The 19,033-nt window shown below is 51.6% G+C and overlaps 1 protein-coding gene across 1 annotated transcript in view; it reads left to right on the top strand.

Moving 5' to 3' along the window:
- Window positions 1-19,033, top strand: part of ODF1 (outer dense fiber of sperm tails 1) — a 350,860-nt gene that overhangs the window by 328,686 nt on the left and 3,141 nt on the right. The window lies entirely within an intron of this gene.

The following is a 19,033-nucleotide window of genomic DNA, read 5'->3' as shown; positions in this document are numbered from 1 at the left end:
AAGTGTTGCGTTGGATGTAGCATCCTGGCTATGGTTTTGTTTTGCCAGACTCAGTTCACTCCGAGCTTTGCATCGCGCCCTGCGTGGGTCACGCGCACGATTCACTCCGCGTGGGCTCCCAAGTCTGGGAGTGCTTTGTGCGGCGGTGCCCGGCTCTGCTGTCCTGCAGCCATTAGCAAAGTACCCGCGGCTTTAAAGACCGGCCGCGATGCGGATAAGCATCATGGAATTCACAACGCAGCCACGGTGGGGAATTGAGAATGAGTTGGCTGGAGAGGTGCTTCACGCACGCCGCACCTGCAAGGAGAGACGTAGCCATGTTTTCCTGCTTTTAGTCATCTCGGCAGTCATTAAACATGCATCGCTAATTACTTTCTCGGCAGGGACGTGGCCCAGCGGAAGCTCGTTTTGCCGCTCGGAGGAGATGTTTCGCGGTTCGAATCCGGCAGAGTGCCCTGGTGTTGACTATAACATAGCACACACGCCGTCTGCTTTGCGGTGGATGTTAAAGGTCGTGTGGTGTCGTTCACAAGAGCAGGCCATTGCGTACCGGCGTCATGCTCCACACTTGCCAAAATCGAGAAAAATGTCCCGCGGTGTACTCAATCGGGACGATGCACGGCAACATCGCCCCCCGCTCCCCATGCTGCTGTGACACCACTGCAGGCCGTGTCTCCGTTTTAATGTTGCGACTCCTTCCTTCACGATTGTAGCCCTACAGTTGAGTGAGATTGGCAGGAATTTGTGGAGCCTACCCGGCGAAAACTTTCCGCGCGTTTTTTTATGGAAGGGGGAAAGATTGGACCACGTCGGTTTGAACGCGACGGCAGAAAGGATTGAACGGCGGCGCCCGCTTCATCTGGCGGGCGGGTCCTCCCCGCCCCCTCCGTGTTGGTTCCCGCGTGAAACGTGAGCGGAGCGGAGCGCCTCCTCGCGGACTGCTCCCCCGCCGACATTGCCCGTCGGAGGCGCGACGGACGGCGTCACCCTCGCAGAAAATCCTGCGGCTTGGAGGCACGGACGAGATTTAAAGCTTTTTTTTATTGGGTGCAATTGTGAACAACAGCCATATCGGACATCGGCGTAATCATTGGTCACTGCAGCTCAGATCCTCGGTCACGATAAGTCGTGCGGTGGAGTCAGGAGATGCCCACGTGCGAGTTCGGCATTTGAAGGCCTCAAGACCAGAATCGGTGATTTCGCCGACATTGTGTTCATCAGGGAGGCAGTTCCATTTCCGGAAATCAGAGTGAAGAAGGAGTGAGCGTCTGTCCAGAGAGCAATGTTCTTGTCACGGGGGTGGGGCAAGGGCGTGGCTGGACATGTTTGTACCATTCAACATGCTGAGTCCATGGCTGGCTCACGGAGCCACGTGCCCGGCCTACACCGAGTCACCTCTCTGTGTGTTCCAGCACAAGCGCAAAGCGAGCAATTCACTCGGTTGGGCTTTGACGCCGCACGGGCGAAACGTTCCCGGTCCACGTGGCCGCGCGCGAGCCCCGTCGACATTGGGCGCTCGTGCGTGCGCTCGTGCGTGTGTGCGTGTGTGCGTGTGTGTGTGCGTGCGTGTGTGCGTGCATGTGTGCGTGCATGTGTGCGTGCGTGTGTGCGTGCGTGCGTGCAATCACAAACCTGGGCTGGATTGAACGGAACTCGGGGAACACGGCACAATACTTGAACAGCAAATTGATCGAGGAACAAGAATATATGCGTGCAAAATATAATAAATAGTAACATTTTATAGGTGACAACTCGTTAAAGTTCAAAGATATATTCAACTCGAAATTGCCCGTGAAATGTCATATTTGAAGCACCCGCAGACTCCCCACACACGCACTGCCCCTCACTACTTAACAGACTGCTAGGGGTACGTTCTGTTCTCGAGTAGCACCTACGAAGGCCGATTCGGCACACGAGGGAATGGGTGACCAGCACCACGCCCAGCCGCCTTTATCTCCCCAGTGGCGATGTTTACTCATCGCACCATGTTCGCATGTGAGGCTGAGTCGACCTAGGGGAGGCCCAGGAGCGATTTTATCATCATCAGTGGTGTTGGCCTTGAGCGGGAATCGAACTCGCGTCACCGGATTCGTAGCACGGCATGCTAACCGCTGCACTATAGCTCCCCACACACAAACACAGACATGCACAGACAACGACAGCTGCCATTCGCCATGAAGCAATTGCCCGACATTGCAATAAATCATAGTGCAGTTTCCATCACCACCATACATTATTTGCATTATCTCTCAGCGGTAGATTGGTAAAAGTGAACTTTTTAATGACAGAATAACTTGTATCCACACGCCCCGATTATCTGTCACTCCGATTGGTCCCTAAATCGATCCACAGAAGCCCCGCTCCACGCGTCGATTCACCCTGCGCCCTGCGCCTCAGAACGAGGATGAAGAGGGGTGACCCCACAGCTGCGACGAGTTGTCCGCTCCACTCGCAAGCTCTCCCGTAACTTTATCACAAACTGTTCTCGTGACGTTTAAATTGTTAAACTATTTTCTATATTACCAGGTAAGACCCACTGAGCTCTACAGCTCTTTTTCGGAAGCAACCTGACAACAAATGATATTAGCTCAGCGAAGTGTCTTATCACGTCGAATTTTCTGGTAACAGTCAAATTAACTTAACGCTTGTTTCTGAATGTGGAGGGAGACACCGGAGGACCCGGAGAAAAATCCACGCCGACCACGGAGAGAGAGAGAGAGACACACAAACTCCAAATGTTTCTACGATGTTGGGACTCGTTCTGTGCTCTGGCCGCACACCTATACACAGTGCCTTCCCCTGTGCGTCTTCTTAAGAATGTATTTAATTAAAAGGGAAACGAATTCTGCGAAATAACGTTTTAATCGATATAAATAAAAATAAATATCCCCCTATATCCTTCACGGGCTGATGGGGCAAGTGCTGTCTGCGAGCACCTATGAAGGCCGGCACGGCACACGAGGGGTGGGTGGCCGGCACCACGCCCGGCCGCCTTTGTTTCCCTAGTGGCGATGTTTACTGCACATGGCACTAGGTATTCATTTGAGGCTGAGTCTACCTAAGGGAGGCCCAGGACCCATTCAGATAATCGTCACTGGTGTTGTCCGTGAGCGGGGATCGTACTCGGGTTGCTCGGTTCGTAGTGCAGCGCGCTAACCGTGACACGACTGCTCCCCAGGTCATTCATATATGCCTATATATATTTGTATATATACACAGTATTCGTATTTCAGTTAATATTTTAAATAAATACAAATTGTGTGCAGATTCAGAAGCACGAAATAAAATCCATATTTAAAGGCAGCAGCATGACCAGTGTGTTCCACGTCTCCTATAGCAACAAAGCATCACCTGTGGCAACAGCTCTGGCAAAGCTCGTGTGTCAGAGCGAGGGATTGTGGGACGCGACGCATTACGCCCGGCTTGTTGTGTCTGCCGACCGTATGTTCTTTCGCCTTTCACTTCGTTACAAAATGCTATTAAATTGTTCCCATTTGCATGCCAGCACAATAAACGTAAAAAAAAAATGTAGTCTCTTGAAATATGAAAGGCGGTGTGAAACGATGCACTGCGTGTTTGTGAGCCAGGGCCCAGCTGGGCGCCTTGAGTCAGAGCGATAAGTGACCCCCCCCCGGTAGACGCAATGCTCACGGCGCTCCCCGCGGTGGTGTCCCCTTGACGGCGTGAGACACGCAACTCTCGTGGCTGAGCCTCGCACGCAAGAAGGTCGTCGCATATCTCGACTACCTGACGTGGGGGGTTTTTTGAACGCTTGGGGTCAGGGTGTAAATACTCGCGGCGTTGACCGCGCTCCTCCTCGCGTGCTCTCGCTGCTCAATGCGGACATCGCCACCAACTCAATTGCTCATTGTAACGCTCTGCGTGGCCATCTACTTCCGTGCAATTCACAAGAAGTCATTCAACTGTTTCAACTTGTGACGCACACGAGTTGAACTCGAAAGGACATTCAAATCGTGGTTGGGGCTTGACCTAAGCCCACTCGGTGGGGACGTCAACAGCGGTTGCCCAATGGGTAAACTCGCCCCTGGCATAGGAATCGGGAATTCTGCCGCTGGCTTTGCAGCGCTGTACACGGAGGTTGAGCTCTGCTTCGATGCCCATATGTCTAGGAACTCGCTTCACTCCGAGTGAGGTGCAGTCGTCCCTAGGTTAAAGTTTTTTTTTGTTTTCCCGTTCGTATAGAAACTACCGTTCACCGAAAGCATTAACGTTCGGAAGTTGACCTTTTTGACCCTAAAAACATAATTTATAACATTTAAACACTCAATATTAAGAGATACACGTAATAACATATTGAAGGATTAGTAGAAACACAGAAAACGCAATGTAAACAAGGCAAGTCGAGGTCTGAACGCTCATAAATGGGCGTCGCTGATTGTCTGAGGGCGTGGCTCAGCCCGACTTATAGGTGCTCGGATTGGCCGAAATTGGTGCCCGCGTACATAACGTAAACATGTTACCGCTCCATCATAATGTGCACGTTAATCAAAACCATGTGGTCCTATGGGAGGCAAAACGTTCACCGAAGAACCGTTAACCGATGTCACTGTTAACCGAGGGACTGCTGTACTGTGTGAACACTGAACGTGCAGCCTCAATGCCCAGACACTTTTAAAGTCTTAACCCGGGACAAATCCATTCCTTGTGCAGGAGAGGGGTGGCGGTTTTCATGGATCCCTTTTATTTACATTCTACTCAGCAGCCAATAACATTTGCAGTTTTATCCAAATCTCCAAAGACGAGCAAAAATCCATCATCACATAAAAAAGAACATAGGCTGCAAAAACCCCACGGGTTTCAAACAACACGCGAAAACGCATACCAAGAGCAGAACCCGCCTCGTGCATTATGCAAAAACCATCAGCAGTTCTGAAAGAACTGCATTGTGGCCCTCTCGTCTTCGATCAACCATCGGACGCAACGTGAGCGAATGTGACCAATTGATGGGCAGCAGTGAGCGAGAGACCAGTTTCGCCCTTATTGGGACTCGGCAGTGCAGGGAGTCGTGCAACGTGGCCTCCCCCCGCCTCCGCACATTTGGGGCTCATTAGCTTGGCTCATGCTACCAGTGATCACGTCCGTAAACGATTAACGCACACATCATAGCCGGGAACTCCCCTGGGGGTCTGCGCACCTCCCGTGCGGCTTCACAATTTCACGCTTAGCCTGCGTAGAGTAAAACAAAAATACCACAGCCTCGCTCGGTGTTTACCGTTTGATAACAAACGGTGCACGCAGCTCACCTCATTTGAATCATTGCAACGAACCAGATACCGTGTGGAAACAAAATCCTCTCCGCTGTGGCCTACAAAGGTTGCGTACGTTTGCTTTGGAAGGGCGTTCATGGGGAATTGTGGACGCATACATTGATTTCTTACATCGTTTTTGTACCATTTTATTGTTGGGTTTATGACATCACCCGGCTAATAATAATGATATTTATAACGCGCCAAGCTCATGGCTGCTCGAAAGCCTCACCAAACAGATAGAGGCCTTTAGATGTTTCTTGAAAGTCTTGAGTTTATTTGATGTTGCGGGTGTGCAAAGGGATTGAGTTCCACATTGAGGCGGCGACAGCAGAGAACCCACATGAGGCAGTTTAGTGTAGTGTATAGTGACGTGCAGCTGTAACAGTTCGAGACCTTTGGTGTCCAAAGCAGATTTTGAGTGACGCTGCTACTGATGCTGTGTAGGGTTCTACCATGAGCGTCAGTGCAAGGGTTTCTATATTCTTTGGTTCTTTCGCTAAAGTCACGTCGATAGCAGGCAAGGATAGAGGAGTGAGGCGAGGTGTGGTGGTGGGAAACCGGTGGTCAAGGCGCGATGACAAAGGCAGGCGCAATTGTATACATTAGTCCTGCTGGCGAAAGGGAGCCAACGAAGAGTACGGAGAGCGGTGGCCGAGTCGAGCCATAGACGTTGGGGACCGAGAACGACAGGAGCAAGGTTGTTCTGTAATCTTTGCAATTTGAGGATGTTGCTTGATGATGACTCTGCGAGATTGATGATGACTCTGCGAGATTGATGATATGACTCTGCGAGATTAAGGATGACTCTGCGAGATTGATGATGACTCTGCGAGATTGATGATGACTCTGCGAGATTGATGATGACGCTGCGAGATTGATGATGACTCTGCGAGATTGATGATGACTCTGCGAGATTGATGATGACTCTGCGAGATTTATGATGACTCTGCGAGATTGATGATGACTCTGCGAGATTGATGATGACTCTGCGAGATTTATGATGACTCTGCGAGATTGATGATGACTCTGCAAGATTGGCATTACAGCGGTGGAGGCGAGACCCTGACTGTAACAGCAGGCAGGCGAGGGTGTTGGCAATGTCGGTGTTAACGAGTGGACGCCGCTGACGAAGGGGCCTTGAGACGCTAATGTGCCCCGTCCGAAATAATCACGCCGGGCGGCAGGGAGGCGCAGCGGTCACACTCGGGGGTTCCGTTCCCGACTCGGGACGGGCCCTTTCTGTGCTGCCGGGTTTATTTTTTTAATTTGTCCTCCCTCGTGCTCTGCATGGGTTTCCCCCTCCCGGAGCTAAAAGGCTGACAATCTAACTCGTATTCGCAAGAAGCATAATAATGCTGAGAATTACCTGAAAATCACTCAAATTGGGATAACACGTTATCGGCACCGTGCCCGAATGCGAACACTCGGCAGCTTTCCTCCTGAGAAGAGTCACGAGAGAACTGTGAAATAAAGTGTGGGAGTGGTGGTAATAATAATACTCGCATTGTCATTCGAGGTCCTTGCAGCGCCAAGAGAGTAGCGCTGGTCGCGTGGGCAGTGCGGGGGGCCGGCACGCTGGGGGGCCGGCGCGCTGGGGGGCCGGCGCGCTGGTGAGGTGGGGGTGGTGGTGAGGTGGGTGTGGTGGTGAGGTGGGAGTGGTGGTGAGGTGAGGGGGGTGGTGGTGAGGTGGGTGTGGTGGTGAGGTGAGGGGGGTGGTGGTGAGGTGGGGGTGGTGGTGAGGTGAGGGGAGTGGTGGTGAGGTGGGTGTGGTGGTGAGGTGAGGGGAGTGGTGGTGAGGTGGGTGTGGTGGTGAGGTGAGGGGGGTGGTGGTGAGGTGGGGGTGGTGGTGAGGTGAGGGGGGTGGTGGTGAGGTGGGGGTGGTGGTGAGGTGAGGGGAGTGGTGGTGAGGTGGGGGTTTAGTTGTGAGGTGGGGGGGTGGTGAGGTGGATGAGGTGGGGGGCGGTGGCCGCGTCTCTGTCTCGTGAAGTCGTCGTGTCAGTACGGTGTCCTTTTGTAACTTTCAGTTGATGCAAGAGAATACTCTTTTTGTCAATTAGTATTTCAGTAAGATGCATTTCCTTTTTTTGATGTCTTATTTATTGGCTGTGGAGGTAGTGCAGGGCAAGTGGTGTTTTATTCCGAATAGATTTATATCGCAGCTTTCCTTTTATAAAAGATTTCCTGTCATGTCCACGCCGTCGCTAATCAATGCAGCCGCGAAGACGACTTTGAACCTCCCCCCCGCTCCCCCCCTCGCTTCCCTCTCTTTTCCCCCTCGCCGCCCTCCCATTCCCCCCGTCTTGTCCTCTTGCTCCCCCCTCGCTCCCCGCTCTCTCCCCACTCTCTCCCCCCCTCGCTCCCCCCTCTCTCCCCCCCTCTCTCCCCCCCTCTCTCCCCCCCCTCGCTCCCCCTCGCTCCCGGCCACTGCCGTGTTGTGTCCGAGTACTTTCCGTGCGCACTGCACAGCCGTGCGTTGTCGTCCCATGTAAGTTGCTCTCTCGTCACTGAACACAACACAAACTCTCGTCACTGAACACAACACAAACAGGGCCATGCGGCACAGAGTGCTCCCGTTAATATATACGATGACCACAATAACTGTTGTGCTGAATTTTATTTAGCGATATTGCTCGGTGACGATTATATAACATCTTGAATTCGTACCGCACGCACTTTTCGTACTTGTATATTTTTTAAGCCAATGCTATAATACATAACTGGGTTTTTTTTTTGCGTTGTGCTACGTTGTTTGCAGTTTCGGGTTGTGGACGGATTCATGACAAAATTGTGGCTTGGTCATTGCATGGGCTAACATAAAAAAGAATTATGTATCATAGTGCCACAGAGATATACAAATTATTAAACATATTTTAAATATTATTTGGTTCTTTCGGTAAAGTAACATATGGGACTTTACCGAAAGAACCAAAGAGTATGGATTCCTGCAGTCACGAAAGCTTCAAATCAAGATGTATTTAAAATATTTCACCTGGATAATCCCTTTATATGGAACTTATCCTCTGCAAGGCCAAAGGACACACACACACACAGCACACACACAGCTCACACACACAGCCAACACACACGTCACACACACATCACACACAGCACGTAGCACACAGCACACAACACACACGTCATGCTACGTACACATGCACGATACATCTGTCACTCACATGGTCCAGCGGTAGCGCGATCACCCCTTGTTGCAAGCCGGGCACTGAGTCACTTCGTACCCACAGGGACAGCTGCCACTGGGTGTGCCCACTCAAATGTGTTCAGATATTGTGTGATGTAATGCACCCCGGCGTATAGGTGGGCACTGTATCAAAAACACACGGTTATTATTAGTATTAATCACCAATCGTTTCTTTCCAAGTTCTTATAAACATGGTGTAACCAGGTAAGGCCTGCTGAGGACCCAGGAAAAAATCCACGCGACCACAGGGAGAACATGCAAACTCCAAATATACAGGCATTAGGGGTCGGGAGGAAACCCGCAACCTCCTGTATACCAGGCGAGGCAGTTAACATCTCGCCACCGTGGTGCCCTTACAATGACCGTACCTAACTCAAGAAGAGCGTCAACCCTTCTCTATTTCGGCTTCAACGGTGCTGCTTGTTTCTGGGCCGTTTGACGTGATGGGCCTCAGGGAGGGGGGGGGGTCGCGTACGCTTCCTTCTGGCCGCCCTCCGTAGGCACTTGATCTCGTCAAACCCCCTGGCCTAATTAATACCGTTCTCTGTGCCCTTGCCCTGCAGGACTCGAGCGAGCAATCGGCCGATGAGCTCGCAGCGCCCCCCCCCCCCCTCCCCGTGAGCTTGTGCGCTTGGCTGGATGCCAGTTGCTGGACGCAAGTTGCTGGACGCTCACGTGCGGCAGGGAAAAGGGGCACGGGTAACGGAGTGCCATTTCCCAGAAACGTTACGTAGCCGGACACGTGGCGCACCCAGAGAACGCTTGCCGTGCCAAGGGTCTCTCAGCGCAAGGCACGTTGTAGCTGGCGGTATGGGCTTAATGTAATGAATCACGTGTATAATTGATCCTTATGGCGGTTCCCCGGGGTACCAAATAATACAAAATGGCCGAAGCAATTAAATGTTTTATTTCTGGGACACTATTTTTTTTCCCAGAGGTGTACTTCACTCCGCGACTGGGGTAACCAATCAATCCGAAATGAGTGCCACACTCCGCGATGTCAAAACGCAGCGAGGACGATTACGCTGAAACCCTGAACGCTCGTACACACCGTAGTGGTGGTGCATCGTGTACAGCTCGTCGAGATGAGTCGATTGCCGCATCGCCGACCATCAACAAACTAAAAATGACCGCATCACGGAGACATGCGAGAACAGGGGTACTACGGTACCCCGGGGTACCGCCGTAAGGTTCAGTTATCAATAGAGTTAATGATGGTCATGGATTGTACCCATAGACTCACGTGACTGCACAGTAGGCCACGCCCAGCAGTGGCGTAATTAATTCAGGGTACAGGGCATCTATTCAGATTCAGATGGACGCTGGACAGGGATTGAGCAGTGAGGGGTTGTTGTAACGTGGGGTCGATTGGTGTGCGTCTAGATGCATGAATGCTCCTCAGTAGAACACTTTGAAATGAAGAGTTGCCGTTCCACAACCCTTTGGTGTCCCTCGGGGGTAGAGTCACTCAATCCTCAAGAGGAGGACAGAACACAACGCAGAGTCCGAACTCGTCTTTATTAAGCGGCCTGTCCCCTCGTTACGATCACCGGGAGGAGAGGGATAGGATGAGACGGTACACACGCGTCGGGCGACCTCGGCCTTGCCGGGCCGGCCCATACCCAGCCACACTGAGCCACACTGAGCGGGGCATGCGGCCCCAGGCAGACCGAGCGGCCAATGAGGTGGAATGCCACGCGTGCCTGCCGCCAGCTCTCATGGCCTGGCGCCCTGCGCATTCGCGTGGTCGTCGCTCACGCTGCCATCTCTTTCGAAGAGACACTTCCGCACGGCTGATGTCGATGATGCAGAGCGACAACTACAATTTAACTTTCAGATGGTCAAACCAGCAGACAACCACGTCAGCAGCAGCGGAATGTTATCGCTGTAATGTCTCCAGGACCGACACTGACTTTTTTAACCACCTCTCCTGGTTAAAACAGGAGGCGGTGAGCTTGTGAGTCTGGGATTTAACCAACGATGTCAATACGTTGAGGCTGGTGGCATGAGCTTGCGAGTCCGAGAGGCCGTCCCTTGCGCTAGTCGCACGAATCCCCTCTGTAGCGATGAATCTCGACGCTAGGTGAATGTAGCCGAGCAAACTTCCCTCCGTGTTCAGGCTGCTCGCCACGTGGGGAATTCACCGCACTTAGCGCCGTGAACCTGAGACCTCAAAAGGATCACTGTGGAGCGTTGTTGTGGAGAATATCAGTAACGAGATGAATAAGCCGACTGTGCGTCTCCTCCACGTTTTTGCGCCTCCAAATACAAAATGTAAGTATTTTTTACACTTCCTGTCAGCCACAGGGCCTTCTGGGAGTGCATAATTTCAGCAGCATTGGTTCAACGCAAGCAACACGTTGGTTCAACACAACCGATCCTCGTAATGAATTGAAGAAATACGTTATGAGGTCATACTTATTACACACGAAGTGCTTACCAAAAAGTAACAACAATACCGTGCTGATCTCGTCAAGGAGAATAAACCATCACGCAAACGCGGTTCATCCTCGCGGCGGCTTTTATGCTGACCATCGAACAAAGACGGTGGTCACCGCATCACGCACTGTAAGGTGCGCTTCTGCGGCCCTCTGGAACTGCTCTTCCGATATTAGGAAGCCACTGGAGTTATGCACTTTAAAATCTAATTTTAAATTCATTTCTTTAGAACTGCTTTTTGTGTTTATTTTGTTGACTTTCCTCCTGCACCTCCAATTAGCATGGTTGGCCACGTACGGTGCGGAAGAAGTTCAACGTACATACACACATTCGACTCGCGCTCGTTTAAGCATAAGCAACAAATGCGTGAATGTGTTCTGTTGACTCAGCCATTGCCTAGGCTAAAACAATACACCAGACATACAAAGGCAAGAGAGATATTCCCCCTATATCCTGAACAGGCTGTAGGGGCAAGTGCAGTTAGCGAGCATTTCTGGCCGGCGTGGCGCACGAGGGGATGAGCATCATGCCCGGCTGCCTCTTGTCTCCCAAGTGGTGACGTTTACGCTTCGCAACCAGGTACTCATTTGAGGCTGAGTCGACCTCGGGGAGACCATGGACTGGTGCAGATAATCATCACCGGCGTTGGCCTTGATGGGGAATTGATATTGGGTCGCAGCGTACCGGGAGCACGCACACACACGCACACACGCGCACACACACGCACACACGCGCACGCACACGCACGCACACGCGTGCACACACACGCACACACGCGTGCACACACACGCACACACGCGCGCACACACACGCACACACGCGCGCACACACGCACACACGCGAGAGAGAAGCCAACGTGAATGGCATGGCAGTGTCCTTGTGTCAAGGGAGGCCTGGTGGCCAGGGCTGGCTGGCAGCCTGGTTGGTGTCAGGGAAAGCTACGTGCATTCACACGATAGGTTGCTCCTCGGCAATGATCCAGACTTGAAAGAACACATTTCTTTTGGCAGATATATAAATGTGTGTATATATGCTCGACAAAACACAGTAATCGCAAAACGAAATTGGCAAGCAGAATTTTTTATCGAACAGTGATGAAGTTGAAAATGTCATGAGGTGAGAGACATGAGTTCCAGCACAGCAGTGGACATGAGTTGTTTTGCAATAGCTATTTATCAATAAATATCTATTTAGCAATACGTATTTACTAATTCTTACCAACACTAATTTACAAATACGTACCAACAGCTATTTACTAATACTTACCAATCACTATTTACAAGGGGCACACATCCACAGCTTCTTCCTCTGCAGCCAATGAAATCACCCGCCCGAAATTAGGCAAAATGTAACATTTTCAATTATTGGCGCATCGTCAGGCAGTTGTACACGAGACACTGTAATTTGTTTGGCCATGTGGGGTGGTGGAGGGTTCTTAGGGCAGAATTTTGTCCAGATCAATTTGCGGCTTAAGCCACAGAACCAGTTGTGAATAGTACAACAGATGTTTTGCCGTTGTCGGGAAAATGACCCCGACATTGTCGCGAGACAAGGCCAAAATAATTCCGTACGTTCTCCAGAGCGCGTGTGTACCTGTCGGGGTGCCAGTCTGTTCGAGCCATTCCTCCTCCTTGGCGTGCGTGTCCGCGTGTCCGCGTGTCCGAGTGTTCGTGCGCGTTTTTTTCCCCCATCGTCTTGAGATTGGCGAAGGGAAGTTTTTTGGTTGCGGACCGTTCTAACCCGGCTGATTCGAACCGCCGAACAAAGACGGTCGCTGCATCGCGCGCTATGTTGGCAATGTACGCTGCGAAAGATGTTCAACGCACGTACGTACATACGATGGGAGAATGCCCCTGTCTGCCTCGTAGTTTTTAGAGACGCATGTCTCGGTAGCAGCCTGGGAATATCGTCAAAAGGTATCGCGAAATAAGTTCAACATACTACAGTGACGTCCTGTTCACTTGCTGCGTACGGCCCTGAGCCAGTGCTGGAAGTTCCACTTTACCGGGGCAGGACAGAGTTTATCTGCCCGACAACCACTGTCGACTTCCCCACAAAGAGGGTCCCATGATTTTTCATTCCATTTTTGTGTAGGTGCCCACGATATTATTTTTGTTCAAGAGCTTCACGGCCATCGGTGTTATTGCATTGTAAATGTGTGCACGGTTATCTTAATTCAGCTCTCATGCATGTGGGTGTACCTTTACTTTACTTAAAATGCCCAATAATAAGAATGATTGCTGTTTCTCATTAACACTGGCGTGGAGAAATACACACACACACACATATATATAAGCCTATGAAAAAGTCAAACTCTCCGAGAAGTGGGACTTCTTCGGAGCAGAGAGATGGCGCAGAGATTGCATTATCGGAGACGGTTGCACTTTATACCCGGGCGGCCTTGAGGTTGACAAATGAACGGTTTCGAATCGATGTATACGAACAATATTTCACGCGCTGTGTGTCGATTCAAAGCCGTACATTTGTCAACTTTCACAATTTCGGTGCGAGGAGGAGGCCGCCTTCCTCCGCCGTGCGTCTCTCCCGGCTCGGGCGCCGGTGCTGCCCCCTCGCTTGCGTGTCATTCTCAACGACGGCTCCGCGCCACGGGAGCCCGTGCGGAGGGCGCGGGGTTCGTCACGCGGCTTGGCTTTGTTTGATGCAGTATGCGCGCCCGTCGCCCCGGCCCGTCGCCGCCCTGGCCGTGAATGCCGCCGGCGAGCCGAGCATGAGTACGGCCGCTAAGGGGAGGGGGGGTGGGGTTGCTGCCACGGTGGAGGTGTGAACGGTCGGCGACGCTGAAGTTGCGATGCAGAGGTTCACCGGTTCGACTCATCTCCCGGCGCGACCGGCTGAAACAACGGGCCGAGTTTCACTCGGCGGCCAGCGGTGCAAATGGGTTCGCCGCGGTGAGTCGATCGGCACGGTCGAGTGTGGTGGTGGGGTACAGTGTGGGTGCTCCTACCTCCTCTGAGATATCTGGCGAGCGTGGAAGAGTAGACCAAATTCCCTGTACTTGGAAACCCTTCCACCAGCAGTAGTGTATAAGACAAGCTATTAAAAAAAACTATAAAAATTAAACGAAAGCACTTGCAGGGCTGCGCCTTGACCTCTGGTGACAACAGACACCGTGTACGGTTTTGTGCACACAGGGTGTTGGTACCAGTGCTGTAGTATCTTGCGTAAGTGCGTATCAGCGTGACGGGTATGTGGTGTAAATTGCACGAATGCTGAATTTGTTAAGATAGAAAATAATTTGGATCTAATTTTCCAACTACTGCCCTTGGGTCACCTTGGAGATTATTATATTTTATTTCCAGGAATGCTGAACAAATTTGATTTTAAAAATATATGAGCAATTAGCCCCGTCGCAAGGAGGTTCCAATGACTTCTGACCAAAGGCTCCTTCTGAATTTTATTTGTTCACCCATATCCGTTCTTTGTTAAATATTTTTTTAAGTTTTATTCATTGAACTTTTGAAATTGACAATATTCCAGGCGATGCACCCTACCTAAATCATTCCGGTTTTTATTGACATACTGTATTTATAAGAGTACCAAGTAGCATCCGCTACAATTATGCTCATGTGCGGAAATAAACGGGCTTTTTTTTAACATCCTTTTCACTGACACACGTATCTTGCTCGCCGCTCGATGTACCCACCGTGTGTACCCAGAGGTTGGAATTTGTCCCTGCGGCAGCGTCGAAATCGCCACCTCGTAGCGCCGTAGCGAAGCCCCACGCTCAACGCTGCACCCCCTCTACAGAACGAGCGTCGCCGGTTCGCGCGCCCGTTGGGGGAGTGTCGGAAGACGAGCCGGCATGGGGCATCGTCGTGCGCCGGCACGACCCCACAGCTTCGCGGGCTGTCGACGGCATGTGTGTGTCGATTGTAGCCGTCCTTTTGTGAATCCTAATGTCAGTGCTCGGTCGCCGTTTAGGGCTTACGTGCCGTCGTGTGGGAGTGCAGCGGTGAAGGGCAGTGCATCGGTGAAGGGCAGTGCAGCGGTGAAGGGCAGTGCATCGGTGAAGGGGAGTGCATCGGTGAAGGGGAGTGCAGTGGTGAAGGCGAGTGCAGTGGTGAAGGGCAGTGCTGCGTAGAAGGGCAGTGCATCGGTGAAAGGGAGTGCAGCAGTGAAGGGCAGTGCAGCGGTGAAGGGGAGTGCATCAGTGAAGGCGAGTGCAGCGGTGAAGGGCAGTGCATCAGTGAAGGGGAGTGCAGCGGTGAAGGGCAGTGCAGCGGTGAAGGGCAGTGCTGCGGTGAAGGGCAGTGCAGCGGTGAAGGCGAGTGCATCGGTGAAGGGGAGTGCATCAGTGAAGGGGAGTGCTGCGGTGAAGGGCAGTGCAGCGGTGAAGGCGAGTGGCTGTGCGGTTGGCTGTGGCCGTGTGAGCGCTGCTGCCAGGCTGACTTTGTGCACTCCCCCCCCGCGATCGATCGTTGGCGAGGCGGCGGTGGCGTGCCGCTGCCTGATGGAGCAGCCCTCATTGTGCGTGCTCTGCACACGGGGTAGAGAGGAATTAGCGGAAAGAGCAAGTCATTTATTTGAGAGTTGCTGTACAAGACATTACACTAAAAGCCATTTTCACAAATTAAGGGCACCGTAATATACGTAGTAGCCTGGAGGCCTGGATTTATCTTATAAATGTAATAATGAAATAAAGTGGTAATAGCAGTTTTAATGAGATAATTCAGTACTTCAATGCAGTCCTTTGAATTTGCCTTTGGTGAAAGCATTGCAGGAGTGCGTGGGAGTGTTCTCAAAGACACAGAAGGTACATCCTAGACACATCCTGGGCACACCGTCTGTGCTTGTGACAAAATGCAACGAAACAAATTGTAATTTGGGTCCCCTAAAATGTCCTGGTTTATTTATTGTCTCTGTAGTCGAACCCACACCTATAATCGTTTGCATATGAACGTGAGGATGCTGGGGGGCAGGTGGAAAGACAGCTCCATAGGAATGTAGAATTTCCACCACTGACTCAGGGCCCGAGACAGGAGATGAGCAACTGCCTCAATGTCTCATTGAGCAGCAGGAGATCGCGCTGACTTTTGTATTTTTCACACGGCCACGCGACAATCAATTTTAATTAAATATTGAGCTAAATTTGGGGTGGTGATATGACCGAGCGCAGAGGTCCGCGGTTCTAACCCGGCAGGCCACCCTGGCCATTGCTGCGGCGCGCTGTCCACAGCCGGTGTCAACGATCCTCGTGATGTCGTTCTCAATGAGGGGGCTATCCCGTGCCGGCATCGTGTGAATAGCGCGGGGTTAAAAATGTACTGAATCAATGGAATTGTTTATTAAAAAAAAAAATTTGCGGGTTTAAAATTGGTGGCTTGTGTGTATTCAGAGTCGGTAGATATATTTAAGTCTGCTTTGAGAACCCGTCTCTTTAAATGGCCTTCCCTCTCTAGTTTGTTCGGTTGCCCTTGATTCTGATTTTGTTTCCTGCTTTTCATGCACGGCGCATCGAGATCCTAGGATGGAACGCGCATTATACGTTGGAATTATTATTCCAGATTTTTCGGACGTGGTATCCCGCTGCGGTACGAAGCGTGTGGCGTGCACGGCAACGTTGATTTTTAATGACTCACACTGAGGGAACGGCGGGGGGGGGGTGACCTCTGCCTGCAGTATCCGGCAGGTAGAAATTATGCCTCAGCAGTAACTGTGACAAAAATCAATCGCCGACGTTGTCACCGGCAGCGGCTGCCACCTTTTGGACTTGTCATACTCAAGAGCGCCGGGCCAAGGGGCTTCCCAGAGCAGGCTGACAGACGAGGTGACATTGACCAGTAAAATGCCCATTGCCCAGAGGCCACGGGTAAACAGTGTCTGGTTATAGAGTGCACGGCCCTGGCACAGCAGCAGCTGCAGCAGCAGCAGCAGCTGCAGCAGCAGCAGTAGCTGCTGTGTGGGGTTGCAGGCGGCAGATCCATTTTGTTCTGCTCCACTTAACGATGTCAGATTTTCCACAGCACCGGATTTGCCGCTCTGTCTTCAGACTGCATTGGGGGGAATTTATTGGGGAAGAAGTTTACGGCTTTTAATTTTGAAGTGACTGGTTCTTGACGGTGTTTACTTCAGGTTGGTTCTGGATAATGCATTGCTTTCTATCCCCGCTAAGTGGACGAAACACATTTCTGCTTTGTTCGTTTTTTTTTGGTTCTTTCTCGATGATTTTTTGTTGTTGCGTTTTTTTTACATTGGTTGTTTTTTTGCTAATATAGTAATCCCATGCAGGGGCTGAGTGGGGGGCTGAGTGGGGGGTTGGGGGGCTGAGTGGAGAGTTGGGGGGGGCTGAGTGGGGAGTTGGAGGGCCTAGTGGGGGGTTGGGGGACTGAGTGGGGGTTTTGGGGGGACTGAGTGGGGGTTTGGGGGGGCTGAGTGTGTGGTTGGGGGGGCTGAGTGGGGGTTGGGGGGGCTGAGTGTGTGGTTGGGGGGGCTGAGTGGGGGTTGGGGGGGCTGAGTGTGTGGTTGGGGGGGCTGAGTGGGGGTTGGGGGGGCTGAGTGTGTGGTTGGGGGGGCTGAGTGGGGGTTGGGGGGGCTGAGTGTGTGGTTGGGGGGGCTGAGTGGGGGTTGGGGGGGCTGAGTGTGTGGTTGGGGGGGCTGAGTGGGGGTTGGGGGGGCTGAGTGTGTGGTTGGGGGGGCTGAGTGGGGGTTGGGGGGGCTGAGTGTGTGGTTGGGGGGGCTGAGTGTGTGGTTGGGGGGGCTGAGTGGGGGGTTGGAGGGCCTAGTGGGGGGTTGGGGGACTGAGTGGGGGTTTGGGGGGACTGAGTGGGGGTTTGGGGGGGCTGAGTGTGTGGTTGGGGGGGCTGAGTGGGGGTTGGGGGGGCTGAGTGTGTGGTTGGGGGGGCTGAGTGGGGGTTGGGGGGGCTGAGTGGGGGTTGGGGGTTTCTCAGGGCACCAAAGTTTTGTTCCCACGTGAAGCCAAACTCGCAATCAAGAGAAGTGGCCAAGCGTCCCACTGCTGCAGGACCCTCCTAAAAAGCTGTCCTGAGACTCGGCGAGGCTTTCATGGGAAGTAATTTGCCTTCTTCTTACTACGATTGTCACCAACAGAAAATAATAATTTGGCGTCATCGCGACGGCGGCTGGAGGCAGCTTCTAAGCCCCTTGATCTCCGCGCCAAGGGATCTGGATCAAGCATGTTGAGTGTGTGTCATTAAGAATTGCTCTGCGCGTGTCATTAGCACCTCCGATTAACACGGTTGGCTCAGTACGGTGCGAAAGAAGTTCGACATACATACGTACAGACACAGACGTACAGACACTCGGCACCCTGGGCACCCTTGCGGATCTCAAGGGAGAAATACTTGAATCGATAAAACAAATGTAGAATAAAAATGAATTTCTAGACCGCAGCAGAAGTATCAACACTTTTCACATCCCTCCGCTGCTCTCTAGTGGCAGCGCTGTTCAGGGCAGATATAAACATTCACAGGGAATAGGAGGTTTCAAGACGCCTTGATAGAGAACGTGCCAAATGTACGGCGGTATAACATCTTAAGTGTAAATTACGCGACAAAATAAGGATGGATTACGTGTAATGTTGAGTTATGTGGTGTTGTGTAATGCAGTGTTATGTAACGTTCGATTTGTTCATTAAAAAAAAACAGTTGTGACCGGATTCACGAGCGTGCAGTATTGGGTGAATCTACCTTAGCCTGAGGCTGCGCTGAAGCTTGTTGTATCATGAACCAATTTTGACATGGCCTTTTGTTTTTTTATTTTAAATGTACGGTGTGGGTGCTTTTGGTGCATTGTCGATGGTTTAAAATATTTTTTTCTGCACCGTTTTGCATGCAACGTTTTCTTGCAATGGGGGCAACCTCGATTCCATTTTAGTTTTACCATTTGAGGCTATTAACAAAAAAATACATTTTCGCCTAGATATCAGTGAAACGTCGATTGTTTTAGAAATTGATGTAAACATAGTGTAAGAAAAGAAGAGGGCGTTGCCGTGAGTAAATTACCAACGTGCATCGGGAACCAGTTGATGGGCACCAACTCAAAACGTAAAACTCTCGACTCACTTTTTGTTACCAGACGCGGGGGAACATTTTGATTGACAAAAATAAAATCCCCTGGTGAAATAACCGCCGTGTTTTTTTGTTGG

Source organism: Petromyzon marinus, chromosome 33 (assembly GCF_048934315.1).
Source record: "Petromyzon marinus isolate PM22_M1 ecotype Great Lakes invasive population chromosome 33, UKy_Petmar_22M1.pri1.0, whole genome shotgun sequence".
NCBI lineage: Eukaryota > Metazoa > Chordata > Hyperoartia > Petromyzontiformes > Petromyzontidae > Petromyzon > Petromyzon marinus.
Note: the sequence above shows the minus strand (reverse complement) of the source record. Positions and strands in the feature narration are given on the sequence as shown.